This window comes from Acinonyx jubatus, chromosome C1 (assembly GCF_027475565.1).
Source record: "Acinonyx jubatus isolate Ajub_Pintada_27869175 chromosome C1, VMU_Ajub_asm_v1.0, whole genome shotgun sequence".
Classification (NCBI taxonomy): domain Eukaryota; kingdom Metazoa; phylum Chordata; class Mammalia; order Carnivora; family Felidae; genus Acinonyx; species Acinonyx jubatus.
In genome coordinates, this window is record NC_069381.1 from 189133210 (window position 1) to 189151800 (window position 18591).

General features: G+C 39.8%; 1 protein-coding gene across 1 annotated transcript in view; it reads right to left on the reverse strand.

Annotated features, from left to right (window-relative positions):
- DYTN (dystrotelin) overlaps positions 1 to 18591 on the reverse strand; it is a 51670-nt gene that overhangs the window by 12344 nt on the left and 20735 nt on the right. The window lies entirely within an intron of this gene.

Sequence of the window (18591 nt, forward strand, 5' to 3'; positions counted from 1 at the left end):
AACTTGCTTGCACCATGCAAACACCCAGTGCTGTGCTTCTGCGGACCCACACCTCCGGAGGCAGGCCTGACTCCCTCCCGGTGCCACAGGGCCCCTCCCAAAGCGGATCTCCGAAGGATAAGCGAGCTGAGCCTGCCCCTCCCGCCCCCGTGCACCTTGCGCATCCACCCCAGCTAATATGCCAGATCCCCAGCACCACAGCCTGGCAGTGTGCAAGTAGCCCAGACGGGCCACACCACCCCACAGTGAATCCCGCCCCTAGGAGAGGGGAAGAGAAGGCACACACCAGTCTGGCTGTGGCCCCTGCGGTGGGCTGGGGGCAGACATCAGGTCTGACTGTGGCCCCGCCCACCAACGCCAGTTATTCAAGACAGCACAGGGGAAGTGCCCCTCAGTTCCGCACCACTCCAGGGACTATCCTAAATGACCAAATGGAAGAATTCCCCTCAAAAGAATCTCCAGGAAATAACAACAGCTAACAAACTGATCAAAAAGGATTTAGACAATATAACAGAAAGTGAATTTAGAATAATAGTCATAAAATTAATTGCTGGGCTTGAAAACAGTATAGAGGACAGCAGAGAATCTATTGCTACAGAGATCATGGGACTAAGGAACAGTCAGGAGGAGCTAAAAAATGCTATAAACGAGCTGCAAAATAAAATGGAAACGACCACGGCTTGGATTGAAGAGGCAGAGGAGAGAATAGGTGAACTAGAAGATAAAATTATGGAAAAAGAGGAAGCTGAGAAAAAGAGGAGGCTGAGAAAAAGAGAGATAAAACATCCAGGAGTATGAGGGGAAAATTAGAGAACTAAGTGATGCACTAAAAAGAAATAATCTACACATAATTGGTATTCCAGAGGAGGAAGAGAGACGGAAAGGTGCTGAAGGTGTACTTGAAGAAATAGCTGAGAACTTCCCTGATCTGGGGAAGGAAAAAGGCATTGAAATCCAAGAGGCACAGAGAACTCCCTTCAGACGTAACTTGAATCGATCTTCTGCATGACATATCATAGTGAAACTGGCAAAATACAAGGATAAAGAGAAAATTCTGAAAGCAGCTAGAGATAAACGTGCTCTAACATATAAAGGGAGACCTATAAGACTCGTGACTGATCTCTTTTCTGAAACTTGGCAGGCCAGAAAGGAATGGCACGAGATCTTCAATGTATTGAACAGAAAAGATATGCAGCCGAGAATCCTTTATCCAGCAAGTCTGTCATTTAGAATAGAAGGAGAGATAAAGGTCTTCCCAAACAAACAAAAACTGAAGGAATTCGTCACCACTAAACCAGCCCTACAAGAGATCCTAAGGGGGATCCTGTGGGACAAAGTACCAGAGACATCGCTAGAAGCATGAAACCTACAGACATCACAATGACTCTAAACCCATATCTTTCTATAATAACATTGAATGTAAATGGATTAAATGTGCCAACCAAAAGACATAGGGTATCAGAATGGATAAAAAAACAAGACCCATCTATTTGCTGTCTACAAGAGACTCATTTTAGGCCTGAGGACACCTTCAGATTGAGAGTGAGGGGATGGAGAACTATTTATCATGCTACTGGAAGTCAAAAGAAAGCTGGAGTGGCCATACTTGTATCAGACAAACTAGACTTTAAATTAAAGGTTGTAACAAGAGATGAAGAAGGGCATTATATAATAATTACAGGGTCTATCCATCAGGAAGAGCTAACAATTATAAATGTCTATGCGCCGAATACGGGAGCCCCAAATATATAAAACAATTACTCACAAACACAAGCAACCTTATTGATAAGAATGTGGTAATTGCAGGGGACTTTAACACTCCACTTACAGAAATGGATAGATCATCTAGACACACGGTCAATAAAGAAACAAGGGCCCTGAATGATACATTGGATCAGATGGACTTGACAGATACATTTAGAACTCTGCATCCCAAAGCAACAGAATATACTTTCTTCTCGAGTGCACATGGAACATACACCAAGATAGATCACATAATGGGTCATAAAACAGCCCTTCATAAGTTTACAAGAATTGAAATCATACCATGCATATTTTCAGACCACAATGCTATGAAGCTTGAAATCAACCACAGGAAAAAGTCTGGGAAACCTCCAAAAGCATGGAGGTCAAAGAACACCTTATTAAAGAATGAGTGGGTCAACCAGGCAATTAGAGAAGAAATTAAAAAATATATGGAAACAAACAAAAATGAAAATACAACAATCCAAATGCTTTGGGATGCAGCGAAGGAAGTCCTCAGAGGAAAATACATTGCAATCCAGGCCTATCCCAAGAAACAAGAAAAATCCCAAATACAAAATCTAAAAGCACACCTAAAGGAAATAGAAGCATAACAGCAAAGACAGCCTAAACCCAGCAGAAGAAGAGAAATAATAAAGATCGGAGCAGAAATAAACAATATAGAATCTAAAAAAACTGTAGAGCAGATCGACAAAACCAAGAGCTGGTTTTTTGAAAAAATAAACAAAATTGATAAACCGCTAGCCAGGCTTCTCAAAAAGAAAGGGGAGATGACCCAAATAGATAAAATCATGAATGAAAATGGAATTATTACAACCTATACTGGTGACCTTGGTGGCTCGATGGCACCCGCGGGATCTTTTGCCCACGGAGAGGCTGTAGCACCTCTACCAAATGCACGGGGAACCACTGCTACCTGTGCGACCCAGGGGATCCTCAGACCGCACTACAGCTGACCTCTGAAGTTTCAAACTCTGTACTCTGCCGTTTATAAAAAACTGGCTGTACTGAATCCGTCTCCTTCCTTCCCACTCCCGTCAGTGGTTTGGGCGAACAGGTTTCTTGCACAGTCCTCTGTGCCTGTTTTCACTCTTTCTCTCTAGCCGCTTTCCGGGGCTTGGGGGTGGAGTGCTTTCTTGTGCAAACCCGACACACTGCTCTCTTTCCCTCTTTCTCCCCTAGGTCGCCTCTCCACACCACTACCTGCCCGTGTTCTCTCCCTCAAATTATGCGGATTGTTCTGTTTATCATCCAATCTATTTCCTATGTGTTCAAAATGGTTTGATGTTGATCTAGCTGTGACTGAGGGATGAGACAAACCCAGGGTGCCTTTACTACTCTGCCACCTTAACTTCTAGTGGCTCCTGGACTGCCCTACTTGAAATTGCAAAACCCGACCTCCAGCACCTCACATCTCCTTTCCTACTTATTTGTCTTCTTAGCTTTCTGCTTGTCTCATTGCTACGGAGCTTGATAAAGCCTTAGATTTTGGACTTAGTCTCCAGCCTTCAAACCTCCAGACACTCACATTATATGACATACGATATATTTTACTTGTTATTTTATGTATACCTTACTTATTCTATTACTTAATAATGTCTTACTGTCTCTTTATTCTGGCAAATTTTTTTCTTCTGGTTTGCTTGTTGCCATATTCCCAGGCCCCGGGCCTAAAATAGTCCCGGTTACAGAGCATGTGTACAATTAAAACTGGCAGAATGAAGTACAATCTTCTTCTTTAATCAGCACGGTTGGCATATGGGTGGAATTTGTAGGAATCAAATTGTCGGTGGCAAACGCAACAAGATTTCTCAGTGTTAGAACCTCTGAAATTCCTAATTACCGTAGGTCTTGGAGAGGTCTTGGGGTCTGGTTTGGGCTCCCACCTAAAGTGGGCATCTCTGAAGGAGAGCCCTCACACTTATCGGCAATCACACTCAGATGAAAAGGGAGTCTGACTCTAATATCCTTGATTATAATTGGAGTTTCAAATGTATCTTTATGATGGGTTTTTCAGAAAGGAGTCAGTCCAGGGACTTGAAGCACACAACAAAGATATATCCTCAGAAGTCACTCTGGACAGTTTTCTAGACACTATTGTGCTTATTATAGCCATTAGTGGTGTCAGTTTCTCTTTTTTTTCCTATGCTGGTGGTCACTGTCCCCATCTCCCAGGCTTAATGGAACCAGCCTGATGATTTCTGTTCTGCTTAACTCAAATAGAACCAAAGTCTCCTTTTACCTTCATATTGGGCTTAGTATTTCTCTGTTTAAGGGATTTCTTCTTAATAATAATAAAAAAACATGGTGATATCTTTGCAGAAATGTTTCCACTCCCTGTGGAGTGCATTAACGGATTCGTGAGTTCTCCACAGTTCATTCCTGATGCTGACCACAGTCTAGAGGAGCAAGAAATACAGAATGTGAGTGTTTATCTTTTGGTTTGAATTTAACCCACATTCCTTACAATTCATCATAGGAACATGATAATGAGATGTGTACGTATTCTAATATATATAATGTATATCATACATATATGAAATACAGTGTATTTCAAGAAGTGAGTGGTGTTTGGGTTTAGGTTCATATACAAGGATGCAGATGTTCATATGTTCATAGGGCAACTTCACCATCTCATTTTTACATGATGCTTTTCTTTAAAAGGATTTCACCATGAACAAGATTTTTAGGTTTTAGAAATAAATTACAACAGTCCTTTGCCTGAGCGAGGCTGCTGCCCAGAAAACCTCCTTCCCCAAAGGCATCTATGAAAAGAAGTTGGGCCACTGACTTCCCCTTGGGAAGGAATCTTGGCTCAAGGAATCTTTCCCCTCGGTCTGTCACTTTCTACTTAAACTTTCCTATCTTTCCACCCCTTTCCACATGGATGTGTACTGAGAGTTGTCGCTTCTCTTTGGATTCACCGAGGCTCTTTGAATTAATAGTGATCAGCTCAGCTCTCATTTAGGATGTTCCCACCAAACTTTGCCTCTCATATCACATTCTGCTCCCTGAACGGCACCCAGGTATAAGTCCTGACTTGACCCAGACTGGCCCAGCCTCCTGGGGCACCGTGTACCAGCCCTTGGCTCCTGCACGTCTGGATGGGATATTGGATTTTATTACTCTACACTTATAAGCAGCTGTGGCAATACTCTGTGGCCTTATCTCCCCCCCTGCAAACCCGCTGAAGAGGAGCTGGCCACCTTGGGAACATTAGTCTACAGGAACAGCCTGAAAGAGGAAGAGGGAAGGGCAGGAAGAAGGAACCGAACTACAGACTTAGAGTCACGCTCTCTGGTTGGCGTGTACTCTGTGGCCCCTCCGAGTGACCTGGGCCTGTCTGTCTCTTCACTCAAATGTTCAAACAGCTTCCGCATGCCTCGCATAGCCTTGGAGTCTGCGAACGTTATATTATTAACATCAATGTTATCACGTGGTACATGTTGTTCTGCAGTTGAGAACCGTTTCGGGTTGGCACATATGGGCTTACCACGGTTCAGCCATAGAGAAGGTACTACGGTTTATTTCGTCATTCTCACTTGGAGGGCATCAAGCTGTTTCCAGTTTTTCGAAAGTGTAAGCAATGTTGCAGTGAACAAAACTGTAATGTCTCCTCGAGCGTATATGTGTGCAGGGTTCTCAGGTTTTACGTTTAATAGATAGTAGCCATTTGCCCACTTTGGGCACACACGTGCACACATACGCACACACACGTGAACACGCATGTATGCATATTTGGAAATGCATAGATATACCGCAAATAAATGCGAAGATCTAGCCCAAACAGATTACCTCTGGGGAACTGGGAACCTGACCTGGGATGGGAATTATGGTTGAAAAAGACCTTACCTTTCTCTGCAATATTTTAACTTTTTCTAAGGCAAACAGATTCATCTTATTTGTATAATTAAAAATGTTTTTTTTTAATCTAAGAAAGAAATGTACTACATGAGTAAGATAGGCTGTAGCAACTATAAAAATGAAAAAGAGGTGAGGTGGAATAAAAGAGTGAAATAAAGGATAGAAAACCCGAACAGCAAAACCTCTTTGAAATTTCCTCCTTTGGAACAAAGAAATGTCAAAGTGGAAGAAAGGCTCTGTTGTGGAAATGGCTTTTCTTCCTCTTTTACTCGAAGCAGGAGACGGAGAGGCTGCTTAATGTGTCCCCACACGGGTAACTGCAGCCTTCTGCATTGCTACGCCTGCAGGGCGGGGTCTACGGGGGCTGATGGTTACCATGCACACGGGCTGCCTGTCACTGGGCGGTCGCAGGCCCCAGCCTCCGCTCACACTTCTCCCCAGCACCGCGGCAGCATGGGAACTTTAATTTTTCCTGGGTGATTGAAAAACATTACAGATAATGTTCTGAAAACCTTCCTTAGGATCAGACTGTACTGATTACACTGATTGAGGGGAACACCTACCAGTGGAGTCACACTTGGGAGAGCAAATAAACAACTGATTGAAAACAGGAGAAAGTATTTGCAGACCTTGCGCGAGCGCACACACACACACACACACACACTCACACAACCAATGTGGCATTTCTAATTCCTTTGATGAAAAATTACGTTGGATTTTTTTTTTTACGTTTCTCTTTCATTTTATTTCTTTTACCTCTCTTTGCCTCTCATCTCTTCCCTTCCAAATTTCCTGGCATTTTCCTTATGCCTGGATGTACTGGTTTTCCTTCCCCTCCCCCCTACTTTTGCATAGCATCACATTGTGTGATACTGAGTTGCCATGTTGAGGCCCCTATGGGCAGAAGAAATCTTTATCTGTAAGTTATACCAGCAAGTTTGGGGGCAGAAACTTCATATCTGTGGACACTGGACATCAAAACTTAAAGACATCAAAGTCGAATGCAGCTTACTTTTAGGATGTAGACTTAGCAACAGTCCCTTCAAAGCTGAACTTTGTCCACTAAGTGGCCAGTCCAGTTCCCTGGCTGCATATGCTGTTGTGGTGAGCATTTCCCTCTTTTGGGGGAGCAAAAGGTAAGAGAAAATTCATGTTGCTCAGCTACATGTAAATGAGGATAGGTTTGTTGTCTTCTTAAGGATATTAACACCGAATCTTCTAAAACATGCCACAAAGAACAATGTAGACTATATTATAATTAATTGTGTGTACCACTGTAGCCATTAATTCATAGTTTTTAGCTGGGAAGAATGTTTCAAATAAACAGCACACTTGGAAACATCAGATTAACCTGATACATTTCTACGCTTCGGGGAAGACTATGCAATTGATCATATTAAGGAGGCCAAAGACTGACCAGTAGTTATCTAACTTGAGAATATATGTTTAAAATTTTGTTTTAAATGTCTATTTATTTTTGAGAGAGAGAGAGAGAGAGCATGAGAGGGGAAGGGACAGAGAGAGAGAGGGAGACACAGAATCAGAAGCAGGCTCCAGGCTCCGAGCCATCAGCACAGAGCCTGATGCGGGGCTCGAACTCACGGACCGCGAGATCATGACCTGGACTGAAGTCAGATGTTTAACCGGCTGAGCCACCCAGCGGCCCCATAAATGTTGCAATTCTAAATAAAAAATAGGCAAATCAAATTCGAGTTAAATCGAAGAACAATCCACTACAAACAGATATAGCTTTTAGTTTCAGTGATGCCAGGAATGTTTACTCTCAGAGACTAGTAATGCAGTTCTCCCAATAAAGGAAAACATGAGATACTGTCACATGAGGCTTAAAAAGAGATTTAAAATAAATACATTCAAAATCATTTCTGATTGCATCTCTCCCCCCCCCCCCACCAAAAACGTAAAAGGAATAAGAAAATTACTTCCTTCACATTAAAAGGAATTTCAGTCCAACAACGAACACCATCAGAGTTAATGGAGAAGCATGAGAGAAATGCCCCATTAAATCTCATTCCATTTTCAGTGAGATGAGCTGTCCCACCACCTCTTGCATTATTCAGTCCTGTTCTGGAAGATTTGGATTCTCTCAGGAAGACATGCAGAGAAATGACAGGTTTAAATATTGGAAAGAGAGACCAAAATACCCTTTTTTCCCCCAAACTGTATGATTGTTTACTTCAAAGCAAGAGATTCAAACTAAACCAGTAGTTGAAATTATTAAGAGAGTTCAGAAAGCTTTCTCTGTATAAGAGAACTCTTCAAAAATCCATAACTTTCCAATATGCCATCATCAATAATTAAGAAAAAAGGTACGATGGGAAAGGCCTTTATTCAAAACAAGTACAACAAACGTAAAAGACCCAGGGTGTTCTCAGTGGGAAACGGAGAATGGTAAGAAGTAAGCTACATAGAACCCTTACTGACAGATATGTGCACCTCAGAATAGAGGTTTAATGCAAATCGAACCAAAATACGGATGACTAATTTGGCATATTACAAATGGTTTTAAAGTTTTTCTAGAAGAATAATTGTTTAATAACAGCTAAAAAGTAGGAATAGGAGAATACTCTCACCTTCTAACATGCATCGAAATAAAACCCAGGTAGACTTAAATCTTACTTAACTGCCGAAAAAAGTCAAGCCATATTATGCCAAACAACAACAACAACAAAACAACCCAAAAAACAAAAAATCAAGCCCTGTTAAAGCAAATACAGCTGAAGGGTCATTTGATTTTTTAACGCAGTAAATTTTCCAAGCATAAGACCGTGTAGGAAGTCAGAAAAGGAACGATTAACAATGTTTCCATAGAACTTAAAACTGTCTATATAGCAAGTCACATTATAAATAAGACTAAAAGGAAAGAACTATGAAGAAGGGTTGCCCATGGCTAAAATCTTAAAAGTTCAAATACATTAATGAAACAAACTGATACATCAGGAAAACTGGTCAGAAGACACCGACAGAAGAGAAAATACAATTGCCTTCTACCTTAAGAAGAGATGGACATTAAAGCAAATAAAAAAATATTCTGCTCATAACATTACCAAAATTTAAAATTAAGTAACAGTACTAGCAAGGATCAAGCCAGATGGCGACCTGCATTCGCTAGGAGTATAGTTTGGTGCATAGCTTCTAAATAGTCATTTCATAGCGAGTGTGAAGAGTCTTGATGACATTCCCACCTCTCATTCTAGTGATTTCACTTTAAGAACATACCCCACTGAAACATTTAGGGAACCACGTACAAAGAATAAGGTACCAGGATTTCAATAGTAAAATATTAAAGTATGCAAAAATTGGAAATAACTCAAATATCCAATGACAGAAGAAGGGTTAAATAAATAATGCTACACCCACTTGAATGAACATTGCACGACAATGTGTCTGACGAGTTATAATGGCAATGGGAAATGCTCACAACATAACCTACACTGATATGGAGCTATATAATCAATATGCTTTGCAGTATGATGTAAACTGTATTACAAGTATTTGCAAGGAAAGCAGTACACCAAAATATTAACACATTACTATTAAAATATTAATATCAGGAAAGAGTACACTTATCACGAGGAGCACTGAGTCATGTATAGAATTGTTGAATCACTGTATTGTACACCTGAAACTAATATAACTCTGTATCTCACTATACTGGAATTAAAATAAAAAACTTAATAAAAAATATTAAAATATTACAATAGTGGCTCCATTGTGATTTGACTGCAGTTAGAATTTTGTTTGTTGCTGGCTTTTCCAGGTTTTCTACAGTAAATACGTAGCACTTTGTGATTGGGGATAAAAAGTGATTTCAAAAAATATTTTCTTTATCACATTCACATCTGAATAGAAATCCTGCTCTAAAGCAGAGATTTATAAGAGGTGTTAATAATATTTAATTATCAGCTACGACATTGAGGAGAGCCTTCTTAGAAAATGCATAATCAGATATTAAATTTAATATTCAAAAGAGCATTAAAGTAGCGTGACTTTTTTTTTTCTGGTGCTTTTCTTTCCCCTAGGCAACTACCTAGGTGATAGAGAGGAATTAGCCAATCATGGAAGTGGGGATTTTATTTCCCACCCTCCTTCTTGACAACTAGAAAGGAGAATGCAGGGAAATTTAGCGATGGCTGCATCAACCCCCCCCCCCCCAGGTCATCCTGTGCAGGTCAGATACTAGGGGTTCTAAGCGCCAGTGTGTGTTTACCATGTCATATCGGAAAGAACATAAAATAGAGCCGATTAGTTTAAGGTCAGGCATATTCCATTTTATACAGTTCCACTTAGTTTAATTCTTTTATTCAAAAACTATTTTTAAAGCGTCTCACCATCTCGAGTTATTGCAGATAAGACAATTAAAAATAAAAGCAGAGAACTCCCTGCTCACAGATACTTCACATTTAATGAACAGATGAATATACAATCATTATTGACATTAACGCGATTATTTCTACAGGATGTGATGAGAGCACAGGGAATGAAGTGATTATTCTGTGCTACACTTGATTATGTCTTTAAGCAATGGGACATTTGGGGAGAACCCGTAACTTCTTTGTCACATATGTTTGAGTGACACACTCTCTTCCTACCCTGTCTGAGATAATTTTGATACCTTTGGGTTGCTCCACACCATTTTTCAGTTCTCATACAAACATCAAATATATATTGGATTTATTTTGGGAAGAAAAATGACATCATTTTATACACATTATTCTGCCACTTGCCCTTTGGCTAATGTAGGATGATGGATGCCCTCTAGTATAATAGACACGTGCTTAAATTTGTTCATTTAAGAGGATTTATTATGTTCTGTTGGATGTCTGTTTCATGTGTGTTCCACCGGTTTTCTACTGGTGGACCCTTGGGTTGTTTCCAGTTTACTGCCCCACCCTCCAGTGCTGCAATGTGTGTCCTTATTTACTAGGTAGTGGTGCTTTTATTCCCATAAGATCATTCCCTTCAGTACTCAAACATGCGGTTATTTTTTCCATCATAACAAAACATTCTCTCCACTTCAGGCACGCTGACTCTTTGCTCCCTCTACTGTCACAGATCCTGGAAAGAATTTTCTTTGGTATCTTCAATTCCTCAGCCCCCATTCTCTCCTAAACTGCCGCTAGTCTGATTTTTGCTACTACCACTGTCCTACACTGCTCTTTTTGAGGTCAATGATTCTCTCATTGCAAAATCCAAAGGCCAATTCTTGCTTGCCCTAACAGCAGCATTGGACAGAGGAGACCACGCCTTCCTCCTTGAAACACTTTGCCTACCTTCCAGGATGCCTCATTTTCTTCGTTTTCCTCCTAGATCATTCATCTTTCTCGTCTCCCCTGCTGACTTTTCTTCTGCTCTCCAACTTTGTAATGTGGACTGCTGCAGGGCTCAATCCGCTATCCACCTTTTTTCTGTCTATATTCTCCTTGGCGATCTCATAGACTGTCATGGCTTGAAGAGCCATCTGTGTTGGCAACTCCTAAATTTGCACCTCCAGGAGGCTTGCCCCCAAATTCCAGACCATGAACGGGCAACTGCCTAGTCGACATCTCTGCATGGGTGCCTGAGATATCTCAATCTTAACCTATCCCAAACTGAACTCCTGACCATCCTCCCCCAAAACCTGCTCCAAAAACAGCCTCCCTATTTCAGATGATAGCTACTTTCTCCTGTTACTTACTATAGCATCACCATGACCATACAGTTTAGTATGACCCATAAGATCTGAGGATGAGAATATAAATTCTCTTAACTGATCCAAGCATATAAGGAAATCTAATATGTAGCAAAGTTGGCAATGTAATTAAGTGGGGGGAAAGATAGCAAAATTGGCACGCATCTGAAAGAAAGCAAAGTCAGACCCTTGCTAAAATAAATTCCAAATGGACTCAAATGTAAGCTCAAAATTGAAAAGAGGAACACCGGAAGAACATTTAGGAAATTATGATACGACCTTGCTTCTGCTTTTGCCCCGACCCTTGCATCCCGTTGGTCTATTTTCAGCATGTCCTCCTTTGCCGAGTTCTGCCAAACTGGCCTCTTTGCTGTTCTTTGGACCTGCCAAGCACACTTGCACTTCTGGCTGCTTGTCTGCTCAATTTGCAGGGCTTTTCTTAGACGCCTGTAGGATTCACTCCCTCACCTCCTTCAAGGCATTGTTCAAATGTGACTTTTCACAGACGTCCACTATAACCGCCCTATTTAAATGTGCTACCGATTCCTCCTCTAAGTCTTGGCATCTCTCACTTGCTTCTTCTTTTTTCTTTTCTTTTAGTATTTATAACTTCTCATATACTATACAATTCACCTATATGCCTATTTTTCATTGTCTAGTCTCCCCACTAGAATGAAAGCTCTCTGAAAGCAGAGACAGCTCTTTGTCCCTCTTGTTCACGGACGTATCCTAAGTGCCTAGAAGAGTGCTAGCTACAGGTTAATGGAATGAACAAACAAATGGAGATTTTTCAGCTTATTTTCTGAAAAGTCTGCAGCTACTTGTGTTCCTACTAAATTTCAGAGCACCTATTCTCTTCCATATTCGCCAGCACTGGGTGTGGTTATTCACTCAGGCTTTGCTGTTCTGTTAGATACGATGATGGTAGCTCATTGTTCCTTTAATTTGTAATTTGGCCACTAGTGACATTGAGAATATTTTGGGGTGTTTAATAGCCATTTGCAATACGTCTTATGTGGTTGCCTATTTATATATTTGGTGTATTTTTCTCCTCACTCTCCTCTTCTTCCTCATTTTCTTCTTCCTCATTTCCCCTTCCCCTTCTTTCTTCTTTTGGGTTTTTGTTATCAATTTGCAAGGGCTTTTCTGTCATATAGTTTGTCTTATTAGTGAAAATATTTTTCTAAGTTTATCTTTTGATTTTCTTTATATCATTCACCACAGGATAATATTTAAGTGTGCATGTTATCATGGATATCTGTGTATTATTATTTTTTAAGTTTATTTGTTTATTTTGAGGGAGAGAGAGAGTGAGCAGGGGTGGGGGGAGAGAGAGAATCCAAGCAGCCTCCACACTCAGCACAGAGCCCAATGTGGGGCTTGATCTCATGACTGTGAGATCATGACCTGAGCTGAAATCAAGAGTCAAATGCTTAACCAACTGAGCCACCCAGGTGCCCCTATATCTGCCTATTATTACTTCACAATGCTTTGTTTTTCTGTCTTTCTTAGGACGATCTCTTCCAACGCTAAGTTTAATATTTTTATTTTAAATTAAAATTGTTTTTACATTTATATATTTAAAAAATTTGAATATTAATTTATTTTTGAGAGGGAGAGAGAGACAGAGCGCGAGCAAGGGAGGGGCACAGAGAGAGGGCAACACAGAATCTGAAGCAGGCTCCGGACTCTGAGCTGTCAATACAGAGCCCAATGCAGGTTTCCGACCCATGAGATCATGACCTTAATCGACTGAGCCACCAGGTGCCCTTTTTTTATTACACATTTTTTAAATATTTATTTATTTTTGAGAGAGAGAGAGAGAGACAAAGCGTAAGAGGGGGAGGGGCAGAGAGAGAGGGAGACACAGAGAGTTGTTTTTACATTTAAATTTTAAACAATTTGGAATTTATATTAGTTTATAGGATGAAATAAGGGCCAGTTTGCTTTCTTTCAGATGGATAGCCAACTACGCATCCTTTTTGGGGGAATCAAAACATCATCTTTATCATATATTAGGTTCCCATTTATGCTTGAATCAATAATTAAATTGTATATCTTATCCTCATATCTACATGTTCATTCTTTTTTTATACATAGTGGTTCTATAGTAAGTTTTAATATTTGTTGAAAAACATCCCTTCCCACTATTCTTCAATTTTATAATTTAAAATATTCTGGTACAATTTATTATTTCAAAATGCCTTCAAAATCATTTTATCGTATTTAAAAAAACATTGTGATTCTACTTGGAAATGGATTTAATTTAAATACAGTCAGGTCTCATTAATGACGGCCATTCTGTTTTACACAGTCACTGTGAACCTGACTTAATGCAGACTGACCCATTGCCCCAAGGGGAAATACAGGGTTAGAGGTTCTTGCTGGTCTCTGGGCAGATCATCTCCGTCATTCACTCAATATATAACTTTGTTTTATGTGTGTCTCTGTTTTTTTTTTTAATTTTTTGTAATGTTTATTTATTTTAGAGACAGAGAGACAGGGCACCAACAGGGGAGGGGCACAGAGCCGGAGACAGAATCTGAAGCAAGCTCCAGGCTCTGAGCTGTCAGCACAGAGCCCAACGCGGGGCTCAAACTCACGGACCGTGAGATCGTGACCTGAGCCGAAGTTGGACACCCAACCGACTGAGCCACCTGGAGGCCCCTGTGTGCCTCTGTTTGTGGACACCTTATTCAATACATGTTGTTCATTTGTTTACATTGAACTTATGGTCAATAGCACTATAATGCATGCCCGCACAAAGGTTAAAGCACATTTTCTTGTTAAGGCACATATGTCATAGCCTTCTTGCCCTTAGGAACAGCAGACAACATTGCAGCACAGTGCGGGCAATTTGCAACAGGGAAACCACCAAAAAAACACACAAAAAATATGAAAAGGATGTGTTTAGGGTATAAAAACTGAAACAAAAAGGCAGAGTGACTCTCAGTTTGACCTCAGCCGTGCATTGGGCAACTCAAATTTTTTGCCACTCTGTGCATGTCTGCAAATGACCAGGAAAAGGTTGCAAGTATTGATTTTAGGGTTATAAATAAATTTTCGTAAGTGCATTCAAAATTTTCATAACTACAAATAATGAGGATCAACTATATTAATTTTCAGAGCATGTACAATTCTCATGCTAGAGTCTTCTCCTTCATGAATTTGGGATGTTGCCCCCCTTTTCAGGTCTTATTTTCTGCGCTCTGAAATATTATAGTTTTTTAACGTGGCTTTTGTATCTTTTTTGCTAAGCTTTTTTTCCCTAGTTTCTCTTTAAAATAATTTTTACAGGTACTGTAAATGGGATTTTAACAAAATTTCTAGCTGGCTATTGTTATCATAGTACAGAGCTATTAATTTGTGCATATATATTTTATTTCCCACCACTCAAAGCCTATTAATTCTAATAGTTTTTGCTAGAGTTACTTAGGATTTCTTGGAGATTTACAATCATATTATCTGCAAATGAAAGAAATTTTGTCTGTTTCACTGTTTTAATTTTTTTATTATATATGTAAGAACTTCCCAAAATATTTAATAACAGTGGTGATATTTGGCACCTGGCTTTCGGTTATGTTTTTTGGAAGTGAAAATAATCTCAATGTAAACCATTATATTTAAAGTGAGTGAATTCACATTAAAAGGGAGGAGGCTCATTACCGTGCAGAATATTTGCTGAACCAATGAATGAATTTTTAGTACTATCACTTGGCAAAATCATTAGTCTCTTAGATAATGATCAGTACTAATATGTCAACAGGTATCAGCGATGTGTTTCTGCCTATTGTCACTTTGTTAACTAATAATATTCCTTATCATTTCTCCTAGATCAGCCACTAGCGCTATGCAAAGCGCTATGCAAAGCTAAACTCATTAATATCTAAGCTAAACTGAAAATTATTACACAAGAATTTTACTTTGGGGAACACTTTACTGTACTCGGGTAGACAGAGTAGAACACATTGACATTTAAAAAACCTTTAGCTTTGCATAGCGCTTGCAATTTCCGTCCCTCCTCTTATCTCCACTGATACTACTCGGAGTAGGAAGGACAGGTTATTTTTATTATAGGACAGGTTATTTTTATTATCAAGTGAAGAAACTGAGTCATAGAAACATGAAGTGATTTCCCCAAAGCCACACAGTTGACTGAGGACAAAGCTCAATCACTTCACTACCTTCTCCCAACACTGTGTAATCACTCTTGTGAGACTTTCTCAAGCTCCATTCTTTTTTTTTTAATGTTTATTTATTTTTGAGAGAGAGAAAGACAGAACATGAGCAGGGAAGGAGCATAGGAAGGGGGAGACATAGAATCCAAAACAGCTCCAGGCTCTGAGCTGTCAGCACAGAGCCCGATACGGGACTTGAACCCACAAACCATGAGATTATGACCTGAGCCGATGTTGGACACTCAACTGACTGAGCCACCCAGGTGCTCCTCTCATGCTCCCTTCTAAAAGAGTTCATGACCTATCTTATTACCCTCATCAATTCCTTCATCAAACATCCATTGTTGTATTATTCAGTCCATCGGCCATTCAACAGACATTTATTGAGCATTTATCAAATGCAGACATTGTTCCAAATTCTGGAAATACAACTGGAAACAATAAAAGGTTCTCCACCCCCACCCCTGAGCTCCCATTATAGCAAACAAACAAAAAATAAAAGCAAAATATATAGGATGTCAGGTGCTGATGAAATGCTCTGAAATAAAATAAAACAAGAGGGCAGATTGGAGTGCCAGTGACAGGGACGACGGGGCTGAAATGGTAAGTGATCAAGAATGGCCTTATGGATGAGATGGCATATGAGCAAAGACTTCTATGGGTCTTTAGGAGTGAGGGGTACCAATTCCTTAAGGCAAAGGTTTAAGTCTTCAGAGGGTGGGTACCTGGCTTAGTCTTGTGGGGAACATGAAGATATGAGACAATGTAGGGCGGGGGGGAAGATGAAACTGGAGAGGTGCTCAGGGGGCCCAAAATATGCAGAAATTTTCTAAATCATTACAGTTTTTAAGGGTAATACTTTTTTTTAAATGTTCATTTATTTTTGAGACAGAGAGAGAGTGTGAGCAGGGTAGGGACAGAGAAAGGGAGACCCAGAAACCAAAGCAGGCTCCAGGCTCTGAGCTGCCAGCACAGAGCCTGATGCGGAGCTCGAACTTGAGAACTGCGAGATCACAACCTGAGCCGGAGTTGGATACTTAACCGACTGAGCCACCCAGGTGGTTATTACAACTTTTAGTTTTTAGCTTAAAATCAATGGGAGGACACTTGAGGGATGTCAGACGTGGGAGTTTAGGGGATACGGGCACATGAGGAATGCCGTCAAATTTGTGCTTTTAAAACATCAGTCTGGCTTTAGGAGCCAAAAGAAATAGAATTAAGAGTATGGATCTTTGTGTTCTATGAGAACATAGGAATTTAGACAAGATCTCAAGTGTATAATAAATCCAGATGACTAACCAACACATTGTATTGTTTCTTTGCCTGGGAAAAGTGAAATCTGGCTTGAAGAAGACTGATGAATTGGCACCTGATATCTTTGTGCTTATTTTAAAATTCTTTGTACTATATTAAAGATATACATCCAGATTCTCAAATTCTCTAACTTTAAAGATATATTGATGCAGCCTGTTAGGTAAGTGTGACACAGGCATAATAAATGGCATCTAATTACACTGTCAACATGTAGTTTTTCCTTGAAAGGAAAGAACTATAAAACATATTTAGATTGGAAAGTGACAAAATGACCCTAGAAATAGGGTCTGGCATTGAGATAGAAATATGCTGGTGGGTGTCTGAGAAAACATTTGAAGATTACAAAAAAAAGTTAGTAAATGAATACCAGTCTGATTTAAATTGATCTCCTCTATTCTCTGTAGGTAAAATTAATAATTCTGGGTTTTTTTTTCCTCCCAAAATTTTGATGATCATAAGCCCATGGAAACAGTACCTCTTTCTTTTGCTTTCTACAATTTTACATTTTGAGATGGTTACTTCCAAAATTAACATCACAACGACTTTTTAAAAAATTTTGTTTTTAACCATACATCCAACATGGGGCTCAAATTCACATCCTCCAAGATCAACAGTTACATGCTCCACCAACCAAGCCAGCCAAGTGCCCCCATCACAAAGACTTTTAAAAAAATTTTTTTAATGTTTATTTATTTTTGAGAGACAGAGAGAGACAGAGCATGAGTGGAGGAAGGGCAGAGAGAGAGGCAGACAGAATCCGAAGCAGGCTCCAGGCTCTGAGCTGTCAGCACAGAGCCCTGCATGGGGCTCGAACCCATGAACCGTGAGATCATGACCTGAGCCCGGGTTGAACGCTTAACCGACTGATCCACACACGTGCCCCCACAAAGACTTTTTAAAGTCATCTTTAGGCTGGTGATCTTTAGGTAAGTGATAGGTGACCTCATATATTAGTAGTGCTGGGCAAGCTTTGAGATAACTCTCTGGAGCACAATTCCGTACTCTGAATTTTAAGGGTTAACAAAATTCAGAACTTTTGATCCAATGATTTTATTTGAGCAAATTTATCGTAATAAAATATTTAAACTATAGGCAGATGCATGTATAAGGATGTTGACTACAGAATTTTGATGGGGCAAATTTTGAAAATAACCAAAATGTTTAATGATATCAGGTTGTTTATGAATTATGATACTTCCTTATAAGGATGAAAGTGAGGCCATTAAAAATAATATTTTGGAAACTAATGACAGGGGAAATACTCTCTATTTAATGTAGATGAAAAGAAGAATCAAAAATTATATCTACAGGGGCACCCGGATAGCTCAGTTGGTTCAGTGTCCAACTCTTGATTTCAGCTCAGGTCATGATTTCACAGTTCATGGGATCGAGCTGAGCATCGGGCTCTGCAATGACAGCATGGAGCCTGTTTGGGATTCTCTCTTTCCCTCTCTCTGCTTCTTCCCTACATGCTCTCTCTTAATTAATTAATTAATTAAACTTAAAAAAGTCGTATCCACAGCATAATTCCTGTTTTGGTAATACTAAAATGTGACTGGTACTCATCTGTGTGTGATGGGATTCTGAGTGTTTTTCTTTCCCTTTTTTAATAAAAATAAAGTATTAATTCTAAATTAGGCTTTTGAAAGCAAACCAACAAAACTAGGGTTAAAAAGCAAAGTTGTTAAAAGGCTCCTGGGTTTGATGCCTTTAAAATGTCAGGATGGGCCATTTAGAAGTACTTTTGCCTCTTGTTCTACTTCAAAATTAAAGATCATTTTT